The following is a 24,111-nucleotide window of genomic DNA, read 5'->3' as shown; positions in this document are numbered from 1 at the left end:
ATCAAAACAAAATGACTAAATTAACTTATAGGTACCTTAAAGAACCAGAATAATTCATAGGCCTGCCTATAATCTAAATGATATTAACATATTTTAAAAAAGAGTATTTCAATCAGAAGGAGAGAGATCTGTGTCATTTTTAAAAGGTATATATACACAGTGCTCCTTTGGATATTATCTAGGCCAGAGGAACTGTGGAGCTTGGAACATGGTGCACTGATCCTTATGGTAAGTAGATCCTCTTTATGGAGTCAAATCTGAAGATCATAAGTGCCACAAGGCCAGGAGTCTGATCTCTCATGTTCACTAGTGTATTTCCAGTGCTAGCACAGGATATGCTTGAATGAATTGACACCTGATATCATTCAACATTGTACATAGCAACTTAAACTGCTCTTGCTGTGGTTCCAGACAAAGCAATATTCTAATTATAATCTGGCTTCCTATGCAAGTAGAGTACAGGCTAGTCCAAGGATGACTTCTAATCCTTTCACTGATTAGTTTTTTTGTTGTAAATTAATATTTATAAAAAACTGAAACAAGTTGAGAGTTTACAGCCTGACTCCAAGTGATCTTCTAGATGCTTTTTATCATGTCACTTCTTAGTGGAAGTGAGGAATATGAGCCCCATATACTGTTTTATATCTTTTCTTCTTAGTACCACAACGAAGAAAGCTACTCTTAAGGGTAATTGCTAGCAATATTTCCATCAGTGGGAATGAAATCAATGCCACATGAAATCAATGCTTAATTGAATATTTTTCCATTTTGCATTGTCATTATCTCTAAGGAATGGGTTCCATTACTCCGTTTTTATTTGCTTGTTTTGTTTTATTCATAGTTTTCTGTTCCAACCATGAGTGTGTACATGTTTGTTTCAAGAAAGAGGTATAGAAATTTGGTGGTCCCTTTAGGGCTGCAGTATTGTTTAAGAGTGAACTGAATTAGGAAACATTTTAATTAAGACATTTAAAAATTTCAAAGCTTATAAGTTTAGGATTTGTTTACTGCCCCCCACCCCACCCCCGCCACAGTGGAGCTATTAAAAAATCTCTACAGCTACTTACTTTATTGTTACATTTTTTGCAGGCATCCTTTTGAACATTTTGGAAAAAAAAAATTGTACCAAATTAAAAAATATATATCATTACTTCCTGTTCTCCTCATGTTCCATTTCCTGCTTTTGTTTGCCTAGACCCGATAAATTAGAACAATGCCTTATTGTTATTGTTCCTCATAGTGCTTTTGAGTTCTCATTTTATACCTTTTCTAAGAAACTCGGCATTCTGGTTTGGAATGTATCTTCCCCTTGTATCTTCAGAGCAGGTCTTCCGACCAGATCTGTGGAACTGGGATCAGAGTTGAACTTGATCAACATATCATCCAGTTATTTAGCTTATAATTCCTACTTGTATGTTTGTGTAGCAAATCATTTCTTCTCCTGTCTTTCTCCGTTTTACATTTTATCCCTTCAGGCCCAATGAAAAAGTGTTCTTTTAGGTCTTTTTTTACATAAATTTTAAGGGACTTCAGAGACATTTTCTTGTGAGTTAAGTTAGCCTATAATGTTGTGGAAAAGGTGTGGGACGTGGAATAACAAGACCTGAGTTTACATACAGGCTTTACCATTACTTAGGTGAGGAATTACCTTTCGTAATCTGTTGCCTTCATGAGATTGTTGTATTAAGAGGGATCATTTTGGGAGACAGTGTTCTGGACCAACATGAGTAGAGTTTTCATTGTCTCTGTGTTCTTATGTACACGTGAGATAAACTTGCACCTTTACTGAGGCCTTTCTTTCAGAAATTACCAACTAAAAACGAGTTTTGAAATCTATTTCTTGGAACACCACCATGCTGTTCTCATTTTGTACTACCTGTACGTGGAAAGAGACTATCAGGAAAATTGTGAAAGTCTTTGGAGGGATTGAAAAAAAAATAGTGGGTGTTATGTCTAACTTAACCAGGTTATAGCTGTCTTTTATTGTCTTTGAGTTGTTTTATAACTCTGTAAATTGTAGAAAACAGATAATAAAGCTTGTGATTCTTGGGCATAGAGATGCTAATGTGTTTAGAGAACCCAATCGATTATTGTCCTATGGATAGTGACCAGTTTTGCCAATTTTGAATCTTTGTAGCATTCCTGATGCCCACATATTTGTCTGCTCTTTGGATTCTCCTTGAACAGGTTGTAACCTCTTACTGGTTCCCTCATTAATGAGTTAAATAAAATCCTTTGCATGTGTTTATTTTATATTTTGGTGGGAGTCATGGTTTAAAAACTTTTTTAAATTAAAAAACTAAAGGATCTATTAATGTCAACTTGAGCAAGGCACTCAAATTGCTGTGCTATGGTTTCCTCAATAAAAAAAATAAAAATGTTGACTTAGATGATCTCTAGTATATTATTCTATTTTTTGATTCTCTGATTCTATAATTCTCCAGGCCCTAAGTGTACTGTCTTAAGTTTTTTAATATCTAGCAGAATTGGCATAGAATCTATGAACTGCAGTATCTTACTTATATAAAAATTGCAATATAAGTTCTTTGCGGTAATTGTAGCACACATAAGGACATAAATTAGCATTACTGAAGATATTTTATTTGGTATTTATCTCTCTCCAAAAAGAGTTCTAATACTTCAGTTGCTTTAACAGTTTTTGGTGGTGAGTATTTTAAAATCTACTTCTAGAAAGGAAAAAAAAATGTTTGCCTGTAAAATATCTTGGCTTGTGAGATGATCAGTGCTATGGAAAATGGTGGGTGTTACTGTAGTCAGTGCTATTTCTTAACTATTATTGTGTTCAAAAAAAGCACTTCTGATGCACCCAGTGTCACAGAACATTGCATTACAAAATGTAAGAAACAAATTCAAAATATCATTCCTGCTGTTTGGGAAGTCACTATTAAACATTAATAGAACAGGTGTGATTCTTTTAGAAGCAGAAATCACACTTCTAAGGTACAGAGTAGGGATGACAGAAAGTGTTATTATCCTCGGAAGAGACCAGCTCAGTGCTGAAGACATCACCCAAACCTTGATGAGGCTGACGCTGCCAATGTGGTTGCTGACTTTGCCGATATTAAATTATGCTGACTCATTGTCACTGATCTGTCCTAATTTTTGAACTGTTATCTTCCAAATAATACCTTCTAAAGCACTTGCTTTTCTTTCTTTCTTTCTTTCCCTCTTTCTTTCTCTTTCTTTCTTTCTTTTTCTTTTTCTTTTTCTTTTCTTTTCTTTTCTTTTCTTTTCTTTTCTTTTTTCTTTTCTTTTCTTTTCTTTTCTTTTCTTTTCTTTTCTTTTCTTTTCTTTTCTTTCAACATTTAAACAGAGTATTTCATTTACTTTAGGTCAGCTGGGAGTAATTACCTGTATTTACATCTTAAGATATCTCATCTTATTGAGAAAAAAGGTAAATGTTTCATTTTGAATTGTAAACATGGGAATTAAATCCCACTGGAGCCGAACCTCTCTGGATCAAGCTATACCCTCAGATTCTTTCAGCATGTAAAGTAGTATCCCAGAAAGGATATTGTTGTGTATTCTTCCAACCCTTCACATTTCCTAACTGCCTTTACTGGTTCAGTGCTAATGGGAATACTGCCACTTAGAGAATAACAAAACATGAACTTTTATGGATCTTGGGATGGCTTATTTGGTTTAAAATAATCCAGTATGTGCATAGATGGAGTTATTGCAAGTCCTCTGGCTTTACTACCATGTCTAATGCCTTTTCTCATCTTTTATTAAAGCTTGCCTTTTTGACTTTGATATATGTCATGTTAGCCCACTGTAAATCCTTTCAGTAATACCTTTCTATTACCAAGGTGTAAACACAGTTATTTCTACCTCATTTGCTTTCCTCTGTGTCATTTTTATAGGGCTCTTTAACCTGCTAATGTTCTAGGATATTAATTTAAAACAGCCAGCCAAATAGTAGAAGCTTCTTCCTTGCCTATGATGACCTAATCTCTTTTTACCTATTTCCTTTTTAAATTCAGTTTGGAAAGCTCAATTTTTATAATCTTTGGAGCTAGTATTTCACTTCCTTGATATTTGCAATTTAGCAGCCTTATTATTTTCAAGACTTTGTATCAAGATCACATACCCAGTTACATTTTTTTTTTTCTTAATGCATTTCCTGGCTCAGTCATGATTTTTATTTCATTTTCTTTCTTTACCCTGTAGGAAATGGAATTCCTATTTGCATTTTACCTAATTCCCTTCCCTTGCTCCTTTCTAACCATACCCTGTCAATATTTAAAGGACTTAACTTGGGCATTTCTCATTTTCATATCGAAGGCCAACCTCTACATGGTTAGAGATTCCAAATTAAATGGAGTTTAATATGCTGTATTTGGGTTTGTGCTTGAAAATATTTTGAAGACTAATTGTGTGTTTTCTTCTTAATTTTCTAGGTATTCCTTAAATTCAAAAGTTGTTCTATTTGAAAAGTATTGTAATCTTGATTACTGCCCTGATTGTGTAAAGTTTTCATTGATAGTTCTGACCTTTTATGGATTTTCTAATAATTTTGTTGATGACTCTTCCCTTATAGTAAATACTTCATCAACCTTTCCTTGGTTCTAGACTCTACTTCAAAAAACAACATGGACAATTTGAAGGGGCCTCAGACAAAAGTCAAATAATGTAATTAAAAGATTGATAAAGTTAAAGGGGCTGAGGTTATTTAACCTGCTAAAAAGAAAGACTGTGGAGAAATTTAGCAATTTACTCTTATAAAGTACCTTACATTCTTTAAGTTAACAGTGTCCTGCTTGCAATTAGTCTTACATATAGTGCCTTCTCACACTAGCTCTTGAAAACCTTGTATTATGATTATGCTTCAATATTGTCATTAGTAATCAAGGGCTGTTTCTTACATTAGGAAAATGATGTTAAACACCAGAGTACACTGGAGTGAATGACTGAGGAAGGGTCATTGTGGAGTTGTCTTCTGTGGAATCTTACTCTGTGGATGAGATGGATTAAGGGTGAAGAAAGTTGAGCTTTTGAGGAACCCTCAGATACAGGATTTTAAGAATGGCTATTGATTGCTGTAGTTAGTTTTATCTTATTTTTCTAATTGTGACTCTAAGCTCTTTATATGGTAGCAGAACAATGAGGTTCATAACTCATTCCTCAAATCCATTTCTTGGGTAACAGAAGTAAATAGTCCCAGGTTGAAGGTAGTGTGGTAGAGTGTAAAGAGCACTGTACTGGGAGTTAAACTGCCTGGGTGTGCATTCAGCTATGCAAATAACCTGCTACCTGACCCCAAGCTTGTTACTTGTCACTTCAGGCCTCAACTTTCTATTTTTACAATGCAGGAGCTAGATTAGAACTCTTAAGGCCCCCTTTAGGGCATTCCTATGGGTGACAGTGGGAGTAAAGTTGTAACTGTAGAGTAGAGAGTAAAATAGGGGAGGTAGAAGAGTGACGGGCAGTAAATGGGAGAAGACGATGGTGCTGGGAGAAAGGGGAAGGAAGGGAGGGAGGGAAGAAGGAAGGGAGAGAGGAAGGAAGGAAATGGGAAATGCAAAGAAGAGGAAAGGGGAGGAAGGGAAGGAGAAAAAGGGAAGGAGAGGAGAGGAAGGGAAGGAAAGGAGAGGAAGGGAAGGAGAGGAATGGGAAATGCAAAGGAGAGGAAGGAGAGGAAGGAGAGGAAGGGAAGGAGAGGAAGGAAGGAAATGGGAAATGCAAAGGAGAGGAAAGGAGAGGAAAGGAGAGCAAAGAAGAGGAAAGGAGAGGAAAGGAGAGGTTTTAGTTTTAATGGGGAATGAATAAGAAAGACAATGTTTGTGCCCCTAGTAATGGATGTTTTCTAGTCTTAGAGATAAATTGATCTCTTTTTTTATTTGGATTAAAGGGTCAGGATTGGGATAGTTTGCTTAAGTTTCTGTTTTCTCCTTCATAATTAGGTTAAAATATACCATTTCTTTGAAAGTTTTAAAGAATTCTTTTTGTTACTCAAAAATGTCCCCAAAGTACAGTTAACTATATCTGTACTTTGTAAATGGAGAAATTAAGATAGTTAAGCAAGTTACTCAGGAAATCAATATGCTATTTCTAAACTCCAGTTTTTCTTCTCTCTCTCTGTCTCTGCTTGAAGTTGTATGAGGGTATCCAGGGAAGATTTTTAGACCGGCACACATGTAGCAGAAGTAATAGTATGTTTCAGAGATGGGCATCCTCCATCTTCTTTAAATTATGTTAGAGAATGCATCTCCAAACCAGACCTCTAGTCTGTGGGCATGTTTTATAATTCAGTAACTTGAATTCTATCTCTTACAAATGAAATTAAATCAATAAAACTTACATACTTATGGAGAACAGAAATTCTAAGAGTTCCTATATTTGTGTATAGAAGAAATCTTTGGTAATTCATTAAATGATATAATCCATAATATTTTCCTTGAATTTCCCAAATCTTTTAGGTCCCAAATAGGATGTCAGATGTATTTCTAATACTAAGCAGTCTCAGCTTTGAGGGGTGGAGAGGCTATCAGTTGATAGCCTGAACTACTTTTCATTATTTTTCTAAGTGGACAGATTTCTTATATCACAATTGAGTATAATTTCAAAGATGCCTCTCCTTTCCTCTAGACTGAAGACTAGGGTGTCTGTTTGAAGGTGAAATGTGGGGAGAGTACAGAAAAAACTTTTCCTCCATTGAGGTCATTTGTATTATATTTTTAGTATATTCTAGGGGACACACGCGTCTGCCTTGCTTTCTTGAGGCACTGTTTGCATGCACATTTCTGTAAATGGAATGGAACATCCAGGGACTATCCTTTTCTGTTAGCTGGAGCATTTTCTTTGCACATCATGTAGGCCCATTTTACTTCCACTTCTCAAGGATGGGAATGTGTGTCGTGAGATGGGTGATAGTAATTTTCATAGCTTAAGTGATCACTGTATTTCAAGGAAGCAAATAATATCCATAGATAGTAGAATATGTTCTTTGCCATGGTTGCTTTTAAAGCCCATCACATCTCTTTATGGCTCCTTTATATCTCAAGCTCTGTTTATCTTGGTTCTGAGGAGTGTTTGCAAAGGAAGGCATCTCTTGCTGGAAGCTAGTTATAGTGTTTGCTCTCCCATTCTCTTCTGACCCTCTGGGTTCTTAAATCCGGCTGCAAGACATCTGCATCAACCTTCCAATCTCAAATGACGTTGAGAGAAGGATGATAGATATAACAAGTAGTTTTAATATTCTTAAATAAAGACACAGATTATTTTGTTTATTAAAACTTTCTCACTTGGGGCAGTTCAAATAAAAAAAAAAGGTCTTGCTTGCTAAAGGGCCCCAGTGAGAGAGATGGAATGATTCTAAAGTGGGTTGTATCTTTACCTACCCCACCCCCAAATGTACTTAGACTCCCTGAATAATGGGTACTTTGGGATTTCTACAGGTGTAGAGAATGTTTCCTCCCAAACTAATTTCTGAGTTAAAAAATAAAACCCTCATTGGTCACTTTTTTGGATGGTATTAGGGAACCAGGCATTATTTTGAAAACTGGTAAGCAAAGGGAAAGAATGAAGCATTTAACTTGCTTTCCTTTACAAATTGTACCTCAGGTTATCCAAATAATTGATGAGTTTCTCTTTGTAGAAATACTCCAGCTAAAAATAAAGATTCAGAAAGTGAGGATTGATTATTTTGCAACTCCTGTTGAATTAATGGATCCAAAAGGTGGGCATCCATGGCTGCTGACATCCCACAGTGAGAGACAGCCGGTATTATGTATCTCCTGATGAAGTACAGAGATAATGAAGTATTTTTGCCAAAATTTCAAATCTTAATCTGATCTGGCCTCTTTCTCTGACTACCAATTAACAGGAAGTACAGGGGAGAGAGGAAAAGAAGTGAATTAAAAAACATTGTGGAGATGCAGTCAACAAAATCAAGGCTCAGGAAATAATATAGGTCAAAAGACCTACTTTCATCAACCAAAAAATGTAACTGAATAAAGAAGAGAAGGAAGGGAAATCTACAGCTTGAAAGGGATTTACAAAGTATATAAACTGATCCTAATGTTTAGACCTTTTTTGGATACCAGTTTATACAAACAAAATGTAAAAAAATTATAATACAATTGAGGAAAAAGAACACTGCCTGAATAATTGATGATATTAAAGAATTATGATTACTATATTGAGAGACTATAACATTATTGAGGTTTTAAAAAAATGAGCCCTATAAGTCTTGAAATATTATAAATGATATAATATCTGAGAATTGCTTGAAAATAACACAGGAAGGCTGAAGGTGGGGAGAAGAGTAGATGGGGGTGTAAATGAAGAAAGAGTGGCTGTCATTCCTGAAGCTGGAAGAAGAGTACATGGAATAGTCTCTCTACCTGTGGATATGTTTGAAATTATCTGTAATAGAATGTTTTTAAAAAAAGAATTTTAGGTAAAGATATGTAATAAGGCCTTGGGTACAGTGAAAAGGAAATTGAAAGAGGTGAAAAAGAGATATAAAGAGCTTAGCTTAGTAACTGGTGTGTTTTATCAATTTAACATTGGCTATTATTATTAATAAATCATGTATACACCTATCCATTTATCCATGCAATCATTTATTTGAGTATTCAGTAAATATTTCTTGGGAAAGGATGATGTGGGAGACCCAAAAATACTTTCATAAAGCAAGTACCATGAGAGAGCCCATCACACCCCATTGAATCTTTTTGGCCTGAACTTATTCTGCAGAGTCTCTGAATGTGTATAAATGACTCCCACACTAGTGGGCTTAAAGTGGCCCTGTGTGGTATCATTCCTGAATTCTTTCAAGTTCATTCTTGAGTAGTCTTCTCAGGGTAGTTCTAACCATCTGATGAGGCTTTGCCTTCCTCTCGAATCATCCAAGTCCTGAAGATCATGGGTGCCACCTTCTTCTATAAAGACCACCTCTAATCCCTGGTCTGGTTTTTCTGAGTGACTGCCAGTTGAACACCCAGCCACAGATTTATATTTGAAATCCTGAGGGAAAACTCCCTATCTCTGCCATTTCACCTTTGGAACTGTTGTTACACTCTGGAAAATTTTCCAATTACTACATCTAATTACAGGGAAGAATAAATTGCTGAAGCAAGTTAAATTATCTTGTGTGTCATAACAGTAATTAACATTGAAATAGGAAAAGGCTGCCATTTTTATAAACACCTCTAAGTGGAGGCAGCATCCCTTTTGAAAACAGGAAGCAAAAGAGTGTTCCCTCCCTGAAGCCTGGTATAAGGATAGTCTTTAGAAATAACAGCATATCTATGCACTTATCATCTACTCTCTGCTTAAGGCTCTACATGTTTTTCTTATCTCCTTTCTTCCATATTTCAGGTAGGTCTGGAAAACAATTTGGCCACATGACATTTTGCTGGACTAGACTTCATGTGGAAAGCAGTTCATAGATTTTTCTGATCCAGTCTTTCAACAACTCCATGTTCATTCCTTGCCATTCAGTGCACATGATGTTGCTCTTCTGCCATGAAAATGTTTACTCTTCTTAATAATGTTACTGCCTGTGTGGTCTCTTGATTTTTTTTCGTTCCTTTGAGCTCCTGTGTATGATGAACACACTTCCCTAACTAAGTGAGTATCTAGCCTAGCATCATCACATAAGCTTTTTAATAATTCTTTTTTTTCCTGAGCTTAAAAATATTAGAGATATAGATTTTGTTAGATCCATAAACAAAACAATTTTAAAAAGCAGTGATAATGTAAAATAGCAACTCCAAGTAACTTCAGATTCTATCTTCTTTAGAAGTTGACTCAATTCAGTTTGCCTCATTTTTTTTTTTTTTGTAATTTTTTAATTAGAGAAGTTGTAGGTTTACAAAAAATCTTGTAAAAAAAATTCCCTAGACCCTCCCTATTATTAACACTTTGCATTAGTTTGGTACCTTTGTTACAATTGAGAAAAGAATATAATAATTGTACAATTAACCGTAGTCTGTAGTTTACATTAGAGATTTATCCTTTTATTAGTAGGTTCAGAGGGGAGACTTTTCCAGGGCATGTCTTAGATCACCGTGTTGATCAGTTTGACTCATTCTTGAAAGCCTCATCACAATTCCCCATAAGATCTGGAACTTCATCATCTTCATCCTCTCCAGTAGCAAGTGGTACTTTTCCATCCACATTGTTCAGGCAGAACTTCAGCCAGTCTTCTTAAACTAGTCAGAATGCCTGCACTAAGCTGGTTTAAGATAATGGATAGCCTTTTTGTCAGCTGCTCGGTCTCAGCATGGCTTGTAACGGTGAAAGTGTTTACTTCCAGAGATGCCTGAACTTTAGGATTGGTAAAGTGGATAACTGTCCCTTGGTTTGTAAACACATTAACCTCTTTAATTCAAGAGATGTTATTTACTCCTACTTTCTTTAAAGGGAACTGAAGTTTATTATCATCTGCTCTAGCTGTTCTATGAAACACCTTCTCTGTCTGTGAGCAGTTCTTTTCCTATCAATGCCCACTTGTGCCTGCTGTTTGGCAAGTTTCTCTTGGTTTGTGATAGTTTCTTTCATCTTGTGGTAGCGGAAATGGGGCCATGTTGGGGACTAGGGTTGGTGCTTGGTGTCTCGGGTAGATCAGCTGTAACTGCTTTTTAATGGAATTACTGAGGGGATAAACTCAAAGAGTTTGGGAGGGATAACCTGTTTAAATTATAGAGTAAAGGCATTGCAAAACTAATAATAAATGCTGTGTGGCTACTTTTATCCTCATTGGGTGAATAGTGTGTAAGCAGTTAAATCTCAACAAGTTTTGGGAGGATCATGTTAATCTGTCTTTGGTAGTTGGGATTATAAATTGTTTTCATTTACTCTACACTACTGCAATGTCTAGAATTTATTTAGACAATTGACAGGACACCTCTGTTGTACAACTCTGCCTTTGCGAATAATGATTTTATAATTTTTGTTCTTGTTCTTCTTTTAACTTTTCAAACTCTTGAAAGATGTGAGAATGGTGAGCATTGGGATTCAATTTAAGACAGCCGTGAAGTTACACATTTGCTCATAACCAGGAAGTTGGCCCTGTACTTTCTGTTGAAGAGAACAGCAAATTAGCAGAGTGCATGAAGGTTCTAATCATCTTACCTCTTAATATCATGAAGGGTTGGCTTGAGCATTATGAAAAGATTTGACCATGTCACGGACATAAAAACAGTCTTTCATAACCTCAGGCCAAATATTAATGACAGTGGCTCCCATAATATTTAAGTAATGGACCTGGAAATTTCTCCACCTTTGTGTTTATATTTCTGTTTCTTTCCGCCAGTTTTGGATGCAGTCTATAGTTTGAGGATTTGTATGTTTACATCTGAAGCATTTGTTCTTTTAGCTCAAGAATGACCAACCTCACCATCTATGGGGAAAAGCAAGAATTTATCAGAATTATTTCAAAAGGCCAATATTAATGTTATTCTCCAAGTTGTGAAAATGTTTTCCCCTTGCTGATGGTTAGAACATTATATAACTTTTGTTCACAGTATCAATTCAATTGTAATGGTGTTTTCATGCATGTGTATTTGTGTTTTCTTTCTGCCAAGGGTTCTGAAGAGCTGTATATGATCCCAAATTTTGGTTTGCTCTTTAGAGCTGGACAGCAATGGGAGGAAGTAGGAATGCTCTTATACAACAGTACTCGTTTATGCAGTTGAGGAAGGCTAATTTTGCCAGTTTAATTTCAATTTTGTAACTCTCCACTTTGTTTCTGGAACTAAGTATCATGATGAAAAAATAAGAATTGTTTTGTGGTTACTGGTGAGGTGGTTTGGATTGAGGTTTGGAGGAGGGAATTAAAGAGAAAGGAGGGCTGGAGTGGAATAAAAAAAAAACCTCAGTGATTTTTGTGTAACATTAACTTAAACAATAATACTTGGTTCCCATCATCGTGCTGCATTTGAATAAATATCTATTCTAAAAAATTGGAAGATATGGTAACCTGAGGTAATACAAATTGCTTTTCATGGAGGATGTTTTTGAGCTAGGAAACTCCTTTGAATAAATTATATGATTTTGTAAAAGCTTTTTGTTCTGTGTTCTATACAGTATCATACATTTGGAATTCATGGCAAATTTACAGGTTTCATTTACAATGTATTTAAAAGCCCTCCTAGATGAATAGTTGGTAATTAGGTGATTGACATATTCTTGTACTTGACAATCACACATGCCAGTAATTAATTGCCCTCTATTTCACAGGAGTATCTCCAGTAAATGTTTGAAACTTCTCCTAGCAAATGTTGTTTAGCAGAATTGTAAGGCTAGAGATACTTTTTTCCCACAATGGAGTGAATGCATGTTCCATGTTGCGTTCTATATCCCTTGATGGTTTATGAAATACTTCCAGACCTGTGATGAAAAGTAGTTACATATGAACTAACTAGTAGTTAGCTATGAACATTTAAAGTGTTTTAATCCTTAGTTAGCAAAGGGATTTTAAAGTTTAGAGTACCACTATCTTGTTAGAGGTTACTTATGGAAAAAAATAACCTTTTTGTTTGTTTGTTTAATAAACAGCGAATTGTTATCTAATTCTCAAAGATCAAAGCAGTTATGTTACTCCAATGGTAAACTTCTCTCAGGTAGTTGAGGGAGTTCATTTATCAACAGAAAAATGCTAAGTTTATCATAATTTACAGAAAATCATCTTAAAACCTAATTTTAATTTTTTGGACAAAAAGAGTATAATTATCATGTCACGCTACTATTTTGTATTCAAATGTGACCTTATAAATAAAATTACTGTTTATGTCTGCATCACTGTTATATCTTCTAGTAAATAAATAAAGCTACTCTTTTAGCCATACTTACAAATTCCCCCATACTGTTTTTTAAATTGAGGTATAATTAAAAAACAATAAAATGTACATATTTAAGTGTATAATTTGATGAGTTTTGGAAATACGTAGATAGATATTCTTGTAAGCTACACTCCCATCAATATAAAAAACATTTCCAACAACTCAGAAAGTATTAAAATATTTTAGGCATTACTAATTTTAAAAGTAGCAAAGATCCAGGGAGTGCTGATCAAAAAAGACTTCATTTCAGTTTATCACGTCCTCACCAGATAAAAGTATGATGGAGAAAGGCAGACATATTGTAATTAGCAAGTAATCATTGTTGAGACTCTGCTCTGTGCCAGATGTTCTTCAGCCCCTAGAATAGATCCACTATTAATGGACAAAGACTCTCGAATATAAGCTGTTTACAAAGTGATAAACAAAGTGATCCAAAATATTGTGATTTAAAGTAAAAGCATAGGTAAAGGTGAATCAGGCAAATGAAAACAAAAAGAAAGGAGGGGTTCATAATAACAATGTTATATAAGTAGAATTCATGTAAAAAAGCATTGTATGGAATAAGCTTTATTTTTCTTTCATAAGGAAAATATACCTTTTTTCCGATTTTCATTGAAATACTTACTAAAACTGATTGTTGGTTGGACATAGGCAATATCAGTTCAGCCTCACCCATTGTTTGGGAACTAAGAAACTATGTAACTATTGCATCAAAGTAGAAACCAAACTTTTTAGAAAATAAGAATGGAGATCCATAAAATTTTTGGAAGGCAGGCAAAATTGTACCCAAAAGTTTATAGTTTTAAAATAGTGATTGAAACCATATAAAATAATTTTCGGTTTAAAAAGAAGGTAGGAGAATGGTTTAGAAAGTATATATTTTGCATGTTTGCATATCAAAAACTCTGAGAAGTCTTTCAGTAAAGTAGTTAGAAGCCATAAAAACCACAAAGAAAATACAACAAAATCTATAAACTTCAGGAAATATAGAAGATTAATTGCAGAGACATACCATGTTTATAGATGATAAGACTAAGCATTATAAAGATAGCAGTTCTTTTCAAACTAAATTTGAGGAACTTTTCCAGAGTATTCTAAACTTCATCTGGAAGAATGAAGAAACAATTTAGTGTACCATATAATCATAGGCTATTCACAGAAGAAATGATAGAGTTGGCCTATGAAAAAATATTTTATTTTACTAGTAGTCAAAGAAAGGCAAATAGTGAGATGCCATTTGCAAAAATCAACAGGAAATGCTCTAGTGTTTGCAAGAATATAGTAAGGCAGGCACTATTATATTACTACTGTAGGTGTGTGTATAAGTTGATATATATTTTGGGACAGATTAAATTGGAAATACTTAGCAAGAGACTAAAAATATTAATTCTTAATAATTCTAAAAATAGTCATCAGTATTGTTTGTTGGAACTAATAGTGGTACTACTGTTTTTCATGGCAAAAATTTACCTAAATTAAGTGGTTAAATTAAATTATAAGTAAATGTAAAGAAAAATTACATACAAACATTGAGTATTAACACTTGTGAAGCATATTTAATACTTTGGCAAAATAACCGTAGTACAATATTAGCTGAATGATATGTGTAACATCAGTCTGACATGTTTTAATCAGACATATTTTTTTGGTTGGGGAAATCACAGTCTATTAAATTCTTCATTTTAGGATAATGCAAAATGTATTATTTAATTCTTGCCTTTGATAATCAGGCAATACACCAAAAATATGACTTTTCTTAGGTTATAGTGTATCAGGTTCCCCTTTTTCTCCTTTATATTTATTGATCAGAATGATCAGAAAATTTGAAGAAAAAGATACAGTACTCAGAATCAAACTGCAACAAATTCTGGTTTTCATTTAAACTTGAAAATCAAAATTTTTCCCCACTGTAAAAGATGAGCTTATTGGTACATTTCAGACCTATAGTTTCTTGCCATGTCCTTAGACCTGGAATTCAAAACTCGGACTCTCAGTGCTGTGCATTATGTTACTCTGCCTCTCAAATGTCCTTCTTCAATTGTTATCTGGGACAAGCAAGAGCATTTTGGTGACTAATCTGCAATTTTTGTACTTATTTGCTTTTTCAGGAACATGGTCTTTTTAAAAAGGTAAGCTCACTTATTTCACTTGTTCAATACCATAGTACTCGAGGTTTTTCAGAGAAAGAAAGTCTTTTGCTCTGTAACATACTTTCACTAGTTTTCCTTCTCTCTACTTGGTAAACTTTGGCATTTTTCCTTTGATTTCGTAATTTCTGACCACATCTTCCATCCTTTCCGTTCTTTCCAAGACTGAAAAACTTACCCATGACTTCAATTTCCTTGGCATCTGTCTTTGCAAATCCTTTCAAATCCTTTGCTATCCAAGTTAAGTAGCATGTAGAAGTTTAGATTTGGGGGTTGTAGGGAATGTGGGAAAGAACACTCAAGCTTTTAGAAAACCCAGGATCCCTAAGGAATTCAAGTGAAGAAAGGACTTCATTCCTTATTAAAGCAAGTCAAAATGTCAGATAGAATTACAGGCCCGACATTGTATATTACAAATTGAAATTTTAATTGGATGGACCAGAGTATGTAGTAGGTGATACTGAACCCCTACCCTGAAAGAGCCTCCTTGGAGCTTAGAGGCCCGTGACTGTACATGGACATTGGATTGGTGTTACATGTTGTGCTGAATGGGAGTGTGTTCCAGTTTGCTAATGCTGCTGTAATGCAAAACACCAGAGATGGACTGGCTTTTATAGAAGGGGGTTTATTTGATTACACAGTTACAGTCTTAAGGCTATAAAGTGTCCAAGGTACAATATCAGCAATCGGATACCTTCACTGAAGAAAGGCCGATGGCATCTGGAAAACCTGTTAGTTGGGAAGGCATGTGGCCGGCGTCTGCTCCAAGTTCTGGTTTCAAAATGGTTTTCTCCCCAGACGTTCCTCTCTAGACTTCAGCTCCTCAAAAAGGTCACTCTTAATTGCTCTTGGGGCATTTGTCCTCTCTCGGCTTCTCTGGAGCAAGAGGCTGCTTTCAACAGCTGTCTTCAAACTGTCTCTCATCTGCAGCTCCTGTGCTTTCTTCAAAGTGTCCCTCTTGGCTGTAGCTCCTCTTCAAAATGTCACTCTCAGCTGCACTGAGTTCCTTCTGTTTGTCAGCTCATTTATATGGCTCCAGTGATTTAATTTAGACCCACCCTGAATGGATGGGGTAACACCACCATGGAAATTATCCAATCACAGTTGGGTGGGGTGCATCTCCATGGAAACACTCAAAGAATTACAATCTAATCAACACTGATATGTCTGCCCACACAAGATTATGTCAAAAATAATGGTGTTTGGGGGGTATAAGACATTCAAACCGGCACAGTGAATGCTCCTTTTTAAAGGCAGCATGAAGTTTAATTGCAGCAAAACTAGACTTAGTAGAACCATACTCCTGACTTTTAGACCACAGCAGGTGAATTACTTGACATGATTCCTTTGAGTGCAATGAAATGTAATCTGTGTAGAGAAAGGAAGAGTCTTGATGCTTCTTAGCCATATACTATGTTTTATTCTCCTTGATCACAGTTAAAAATAGGCTTTCAAAATAGATCAAAATTATAAAATATATATAACTTATAAACTATCTCCAGCTTTTTTCCTCCCTTTATTAGAGAAGTTGTGGGTTTACAGACAAATCATACATAAAATACAGAATTCCCATGTACCACCCTACAAACATCTTGCATTGGTGTGGAATGTGTGTTACAATTGTTGAGAGCACATTTTTATAATTGTACTATTAATTAAAGTTCATGGTTTAAATTAGGGTTTACTGTTGGTATAAGGTATTTCCATGGATTTCTAAAAAAAATTTTATTCTGTTATCATGTATACAATCTAACATTTCGCCCTTTAATCACATTCAGATGTATATTTCAGTGCTGTTAATTATATTCACAGTGTTGTGCTGCCACCACTGTCATCCATTACCAAACATTTTCATCATTGCAAATAGGAATGCTGTACATTTTAAGCCTTTTCTTCCCATTCCCTATCCCCACCCTGTCCCCTGGTAACCTATATTCTAGATTCTGACTCTGTGAACCTTTGTGCCTGACTGTCTGCCTCTAGTTTTTTGCACTCTTTTTGTTATCTAGATCTGCTTTTACCTGGAGGACAAATTCTGGGAGGAGTGTCACCCCTGAGAGAACTTTCCCAGCCAAAACAGGGCCAGGAACGCTTGAAGTGGGTGCAGACTGACTCCAAAGGTCCCTGGAGAAGGGGTCAGGAAGTACACCAAAAGCTTTTCTGGTGGCTTTCCAAAGCTGAGCTTTCCTGGCCCACCCAGCAAATGCAGCTCTTCAGCCAACTGTCCCCTGCAGCCCTGAGGAAGCACTGCATCTTTAAATCTCCACTTGCCTTTGCCCATTTCTGAGGTGGGTTGAAACAATGGCTGCTGCCACTCTTGCTTGAAGTATGTTGAAACAATAGCTGCCCTCAGAACCAGGCCCCCAGCAATTCGAATTCCTTAATCAAAAGCCATGATCAGTGATCAGCTGTGTCTACCCTGTTCTTGGGGAAGATGGTTTTTGTGCTATACAGTGTTCTTTCCTCCGGAGTTTCAAAATAGTTGTTTCAGACATTTGTTGCCTGTTTAGTAGTTGTTTTAGGGGAAGGACTGAGTTTTGGAACTGCTTACTCTGCCATCTTCCGTGGAAGTCTCCTCCCATCTTTTTTTTTTTTTTTTTTTTTGTGCCCAGGAATAATGCAGTGGGGCAGAAGGTTTGGTCCCTGTTTAGTGATTGTACCACTAAACTTTCTACACAGAGACGGGTTCCATCTTACATGGGCTGCATTGTAAGAATGCTTTTCCTTTGTTGTAAAGATGTCAAAAACAATATGTTGTGTAATACTTTTCATTATTTTGAGATCATTTTGTCCTTAACATAGAGGAAACATATTGTGACTTCTTCCCCTAAGTTCTTCTTACCTTTTCAGGACTGAGTCTAGCAGAGATCCAATCATTTCCCCGTTTCTATGGAAATACATATGTAACTAAATGTAGGTGCTACTTATACACACTCTTATTGATTTTTATAAACATTTTTAGCTCTTACTATATGTCAGCCATTGTTTTAAGCATGCTACATTGATTATATTATTTAATACCATACATACTCAAAGTTTACTATTATTATTTCCCATTTTACAAATGAAGATCTTGTAGCTTAGAGAGGTATTGTAGCTTAGAGAGATCTTGTAGCTTTGTCAGGGTCATGTATCTTGTAAGTTACAGAGTGAACCCAAGCAGTCTGGTTTCAGAGTGCAAACTGTTCACCACTACACTTAACATTTTGCTTTGTATCTTGTCTCCTTAAAGAAGTATGTTTTGAGAGGAGTACATGAGTGCCTTGCTTAACAATGATGAAGATACCCTGTTTCACGTAGCCTGCATTATTGCCATCTGTCTGCTTTTTTTTTTTGAGCATATACTTCCATGTCATGTGGCAAATAGCAAATTAGACAAACACTGTCATGGCAAACATTATCTTGAGTACTTAAGTTCTGCAGCCACAATGATTGACCTAGTTCTCAGACTCTGGGAACCTACCACTGCCGAAAATTAACATGGTACAGACAAAATAGGAAGGCTTTGGGTTCACTAAGCAGAAACTTAGTAAATAAAGGACTTACATTTTAGGCAACAAAAGGATAAAATGCCTTTTCACACAGGGAGTAGTAAGAAGGGAGTTACCAGACTTTTATGCATGTTCAGACAGAATGACATTATCTTCTAATTAGGTAGGTTTCAGTCGTGCATACTGGAACAAATGATTCAGGTGAGAGAAATGCTTGCAAAAGAACACTATACAAATCTGTGCCTTTTTTATCTTTGTGAATGTGAAAGGAACACACCAGTGTGTGACCCTGTGCAGCCCCAGATAAAGGGGCTGTGCCCAGAAGATACGTCTTTTCTAAATTGCCCAGAAGCATTAAATATATACCGCATTCATCTCTGCAGTATCCTTGAGTGGTTGAAAGAAAACAGACAGTACTTTTCTTAAAAAACAGAAAACTTTGGGTACACAGTGAGGTGAAACCGTTTGCCTGAAGTTATGAAACAGAGGTGTGGGTCCTGGAGGATGCCCTTTGCTGCCCTTAATTCCTTACTTGTTCAACTCAGATGTGCACATGTAAATATGTTTGCTTCTATTTGGTCCTCTTAGGTTAATAAAAGTGTTGATTCAGCAGTATCTACAAATCTAGTTTTTTTTTCCCCTCCAGATTTGGAATAAGAGAAAATGTTTACTTAAAAATGTGTGACTCATCATGTTAGCCCAATATTTCTTTACTGCCTAGTTGGAAAAATTTTATATATTCCTGTTAGGTGGTTTCAATAATCAAACAAAACCCACCTCCACCCCTCCCCACCCCCATTCACTGTTAGCAGTTATCAACTGACCTAACCTTTATAAAGGGCCTTTTATGGGTCCCTTGTGGCCTGTTCACTTTGCAGTGGATCTTATGTGAGAATTTTCCTAGCCTGAGGCCATTACAAAGGAGATTCTCCCAACCCCAACGTTTTACCCTCTATCTTGGTTCACCCTATCACTGTGCCTTACTCCACCTCTGCCCCCACTAAACAAATTATCTCAGTCTTTCTTCTTTCCCTCTTTTAATGCTTAGGAAAAGGGTGGCTCCTCTTGTTTCTAGATTCCATTCTTTTTGTTTTTTATCATTGCAGGGACCTCACATCACCTATCTATTCTCCGTTATTTTCATCTAGGCTCTATCTCTTTGCTTTCTCTTTCAGCCTTTAAATGTTGTCTCTGCTATCAGAAATAAAGAAAGAAAGAGGAAAGGGAGAGAGGGAGGGAGAAGGGAAGGGGAGAAGGGAAGAAGGAAGGAAGGGAAGAAGGAAATGGAAAAATAACTCTTCTGCCTATCTCTTCCTCTACTTGTATAATCTTTAAATCAATATCTCCTTTCACAGTTAAAACTTGCAGAATATCTACATTCTTTCTTCACTTCCTTACTTCCCGTTGGCCTACCTGCCCAGTACAGTCTGGCTTTCAGGTCCACAACTCAATCGAAACTGCTCTAATTGAGGTTACCAACAATCTCCATGTTGCTAAATCTTGTGGGTACTCTGTCCTCTTTGTATTTGATTTCTTAAATATGTGTGTCCTATGGATGACTCCTTTGCTGAAACAATTTCCTCTGGGATTCAGTGGCACTATACTCTCCTAGTTTTCCTCCTTCACTGTTGCCTTCCCTAATTGTGGACTCCTTTTCCCTCTTCCTTTGTTCTCTTCACACTTTTTCCTGAGTGACCTCTTTAATTCCTATAGCTACGTCTATGTGTGCCTGACTCCCAAATTTAGCCTGAGTTTTAATTACCATTGTATACCTCTAGCCACTTGCACAGTGCCTGGTATATTGCATGCATTCAGGTTTTCTTGAATGAATGAATGGACTTATGGATAGCCAGAGGGATGGACAGGTATTTTCCTAATAGTACTGATCACTCCCCACACCACCTCATCCCCACATATCTGCATGCGCACAATATTTTTTATAATTATTTGTCATTCCTCACAAGAATATATTCTGCATGTGAGCAAGGATATTGTCAGTCTTGTTCACTGCAAAGGACAATATGCCTTACCTATGATAGGCACTTATTCAATATGAATAAATGAATGAATGGATAACCCAGAGAGATCCTGGTGTAGGAATAGTTCCTCCATGGTTCTGGCTTCCTGGGTCACTGAAACTTTTTCTTCAACCAAATGAACTGCTCATCAAAGTGACCCAGATATCACTGAGAACCATGATTATTGAACTCTTTCTTCACCCTAGTCCCACCAGTGCTGCTCCTGCCTATGTTAAGTAGAAATTTAGAATCCCTTCCAAGAGGATTCTTTTTCTTTCTTTGTTTTTTTACTGTTTGTTTCTTTTCCCTCCCCCTCCTTCCTCCCTCCTTCCCTTCCTTCCTTCTCTCTTCTTTCCCTCCCCCTCCCATCCTTTCCCCTCCTTCTTTTCCTTCTTTTCTTTCTTGCCATGGGAAGAGGAAAAAATTAAGCATAAAGGGGTTGAATCAATGGGACTAGTCCAGATGATGTTTGGAAATGTCAGAACTCTAAGGCACCCCCTTACCTTGTGAGAGTGGTCATATTTTTATCAGTCTCCCTTGTGTCTTACCTGGGATGATAGCTCAAGCTCTTTTCCAAGGGGCCTGTTGTGAGAAACCAGGATAACACTTTGTTCACATTTAAATTTTGTGATGCGAGTTCTCTCTGCTAGGGTAGGGGTAAAGAGGGGTACCCAGCAGAGAGCTTGAACTAAATTTATCGTAGTACCTTCTCTCTTGAGTATTCCTTTATAAGGAGGATCACTTCTTCAGATCTCTGAATATTTGATCTTCATTGTGATTTTCTAGTCCCCTCTATCAGTACTCCTCTATTCCTAGGTCCTAAGGCACAGCTAAATGTGAGTTTCCCTGAGCCCTTTCCAACACTGGTAGAGAGCACATTCAATTGTACACAACAGGCCTGATAGCATCCAGATCCCACAATTATTTTCCTTCCATCTCATTATCTATTTCCTGTTTCTTTTTTAGTTGTACTTGTTCTTTTTTAAAGTGACAGCAGCTAAATTTGTTTATCGAGATGCTTACATGTTCCCTTTTAAAGAGCATCTAAATCAATAAACATTGAGCACAGAAACATAATCTGGATTTGTGTTTTTGTTGAGAGCACTCTAATTAAACACAGACTGAAAAAAATGAACCAGATCCTTATGCCTCTGGTAAAATCTGATCTGCTTCCCAGCCTAGGACTGAAACCTGATTGCCTTTTTCCCCCTGTTCAGAGGGATACAGGTAGATGAAGATTAGGATGGCCTTATAGTGAATATGCATAAAAGCCTATGAAATACAAGTGTAAATTGGTTAAAGTGCAATAAAATTTCTTTCTATTCCATGAGTGCTTACCAGTGTTATAAAGACATGAACTCACTGTCATATTTCAGTGAGCTCCAGCCTTACCACTTGATGTGTTTAATTATTTTCAAGGTCATTTCTTTTTATAAAATCAGGGCAAGCTGGAAAATGGCAAGCAGCCTACTAGTATAGAATGTACTATTTTCATTGTCATTTTATAGTCAAATATGGTTGTGGTTTTGAATTTCCTAGTTACAACCAGTCATTGAGTTTAAAAGTCATAGTAATTTATAATATTAGGAACATGGCATCTGTTATCTCTCCAACCATTAATGTTCCAACAATCTTCTCAAATGAAAGAATTGCAAAAATTAATTGATGTATTCTGGGAGTATGAATATTTAGAGCTTCAGGTTAACAATACAGATGAAGGTTATTAACTGTGCAATAAGTAGCTAGAATAAGATAAATATAATTGAGGCATACCTCCAGAAGGATTATGTATTTAGCCCCTAATCCATTTAGGAGATGTATTAAGTAAGCTGGTTGTACCCTCCCATTTCAGCTGAAAATCATTTTTCCTTATATAAAACAAATATCTAGTAATACAAGAAATTCAACCTAGGTTGTAACTATAGCATCTAGGTAGTAAGTCTGAGTTGCTCATTATTTAGCTATATGGTATAGTTTGTTTTGTTCTACAGAAATTTTGACATACTAGTAATCTCTGTACATCTGGAATAACCCTCTTATTATATTGCACTTTAGGGTCTGAGGTAATTCTTATCTAGGCATTGTAACTATGAACTCTGATCTCAAGCTTCAGATTTTTGCTGCCACCAGCTGATACGAAGTGCTAGTTATTTTGTAATGATGCCTGAAAAACATGGAGACTTCAGCATTGTATAAATTTGGATTCAGAGGTAACAGATGTAAAAAATCCAGATTCTTATAGTTTATAAATATAGGATAATTTTAAATGATCTAACAGCATTCATACCCGTTTTTTTTTTTTTTTCGTTTTGTTTGTTTGTTTTAGTTTAAATAAAATTAATGTGCCTTAAGTAGCAGTAGATAGTTCAGATCATTTGGCTACAATCTTCAGAAATTCTTTTCTATATGGTTTCAGTCTAGGCTGTCTCTGAGGCAAATTCCAGCTGTCGTTTGTGTCTTGCTCTGACAGACTTTTCCCCAAAACACCTTCCTCATATATTATTCTCATTAGCTAAGCTTAGCTCAGTAGTATTCTTTTGGAGTAACTGAGGTAAGAATCTCCCTTTACCTAGCCAACTTAGAGATGCTGACTCTTCAATTGATGGTCCTTTCTGTCTAGCATTATTTTAAACTTCCTTTTCTAGGTATTTCCTAGAAACCTTGCACCCGCAGATTTAGCCTACGCAGTTAGATGGAGTCACTAAGGAAGAAACTAACTTAACTTAGCCTGCCAGATATTTTGCAACTTGGTTCAACCTCACTTACTGTACTTGGAGCTCACTGCTCTAGACACCCTGTTGTCATCTGTTTCTGAAACTCTCCCAAGCTCCTTCAGGCTACCTGTAGAGACTGCAAAATCTTTGTTTGAAATATTCATTTTCTCAGTGCCCCTTCTCTCTCTCTCTCTCTCTCTCTCACACACACACACACACACGCACACACACACACAGTTACCTGGCAAACTCCTGCTTCCAAAGGGAACCTATCCTAATTCATATCCACTCACAATGGCAAACCCCCCAGTCCCAACCAAGACTAGGTTATGAACCCTTATTAAACTCTTTTACTCTCTAATAACACCTATAATTTCTCATCCTAAAATGCTTCTCACAATTGTAATTATTTTGTTATTTATTCATTGATTGAACTCCACTAAGGTAGCATTAATGCCAGTTTTGTTTACTAGTGCGTTCCCAGACTTAGCACCATGCCTGATACATCATGAACACATGAAAAATATTTGTTGAATGAAAGAATAGTAACACTTCCCAATTAGCATTCATATTTCTGATCTGAAGACTGCTGCTGGCTCAAGGAGGGAAGGGTAATATGAGGGTCTGAGGTCAGAAGAGTCATACCTATATGTTGAAGGAAAAGTCAGGATTTGGGAAGCAGTATTCCTGCCTAACAGTCATTTGAAATACACTCTTCCTGGACAGACCTGTATTTGATTTTCTTTTTTATTTTAGACTTTTGGAATAAAAGCTTTTTGGTCATATATTTGGCAAGAATTTATTGAACAACTGCTCTGTTGCAGGCACAGCACTAGGCTTTGTGTGTGGATACAGCTACTGGAGGAGACATAGAGTTAAGTTAAAGATTACAACAGAGCATGATGTGCTGCATTAGAGGCATCCACAGG

At 36.2% G+C, this 24,111-nt stretch overlaps 1 protein-coding gene and 1 pseudogene across 2 annotated transcripts in view; one reads left to right on the top strand and one right to left on the bottom strand.

The window, feature by feature from the left end:
• The window catches only part of SMYD3 (SET and MYND domain containing 3), an 839,570-nt gene that overhangs the window by 375,486 nt on the left and 439,973 nt on the right, over nucleotides 1-24,111 (top strand). The window lies entirely within an intron of this gene.
• LOC119523772 lies at nucleotides 10,045-10,530 on the bottom strand (annotated as a pseudogene).

The sequence above is a fragment of the Choloepus didactylus genome, chromosome 2 (assembly GCF_015220235.1).
Source record: "Choloepus didactylus isolate mChoDid1 chromosome 2, mChoDid1.pri, whole genome shotgun sequence".
Taxonomy (NCBI): Eukaryota; Metazoa; Chordata; class Mammalia; order Pilosa; family Megalonychidae; genus Choloepus; species Choloepus didactylus.
This window is presented reverse-complemented; position numbering and strand designations above follow the sequence as displayed.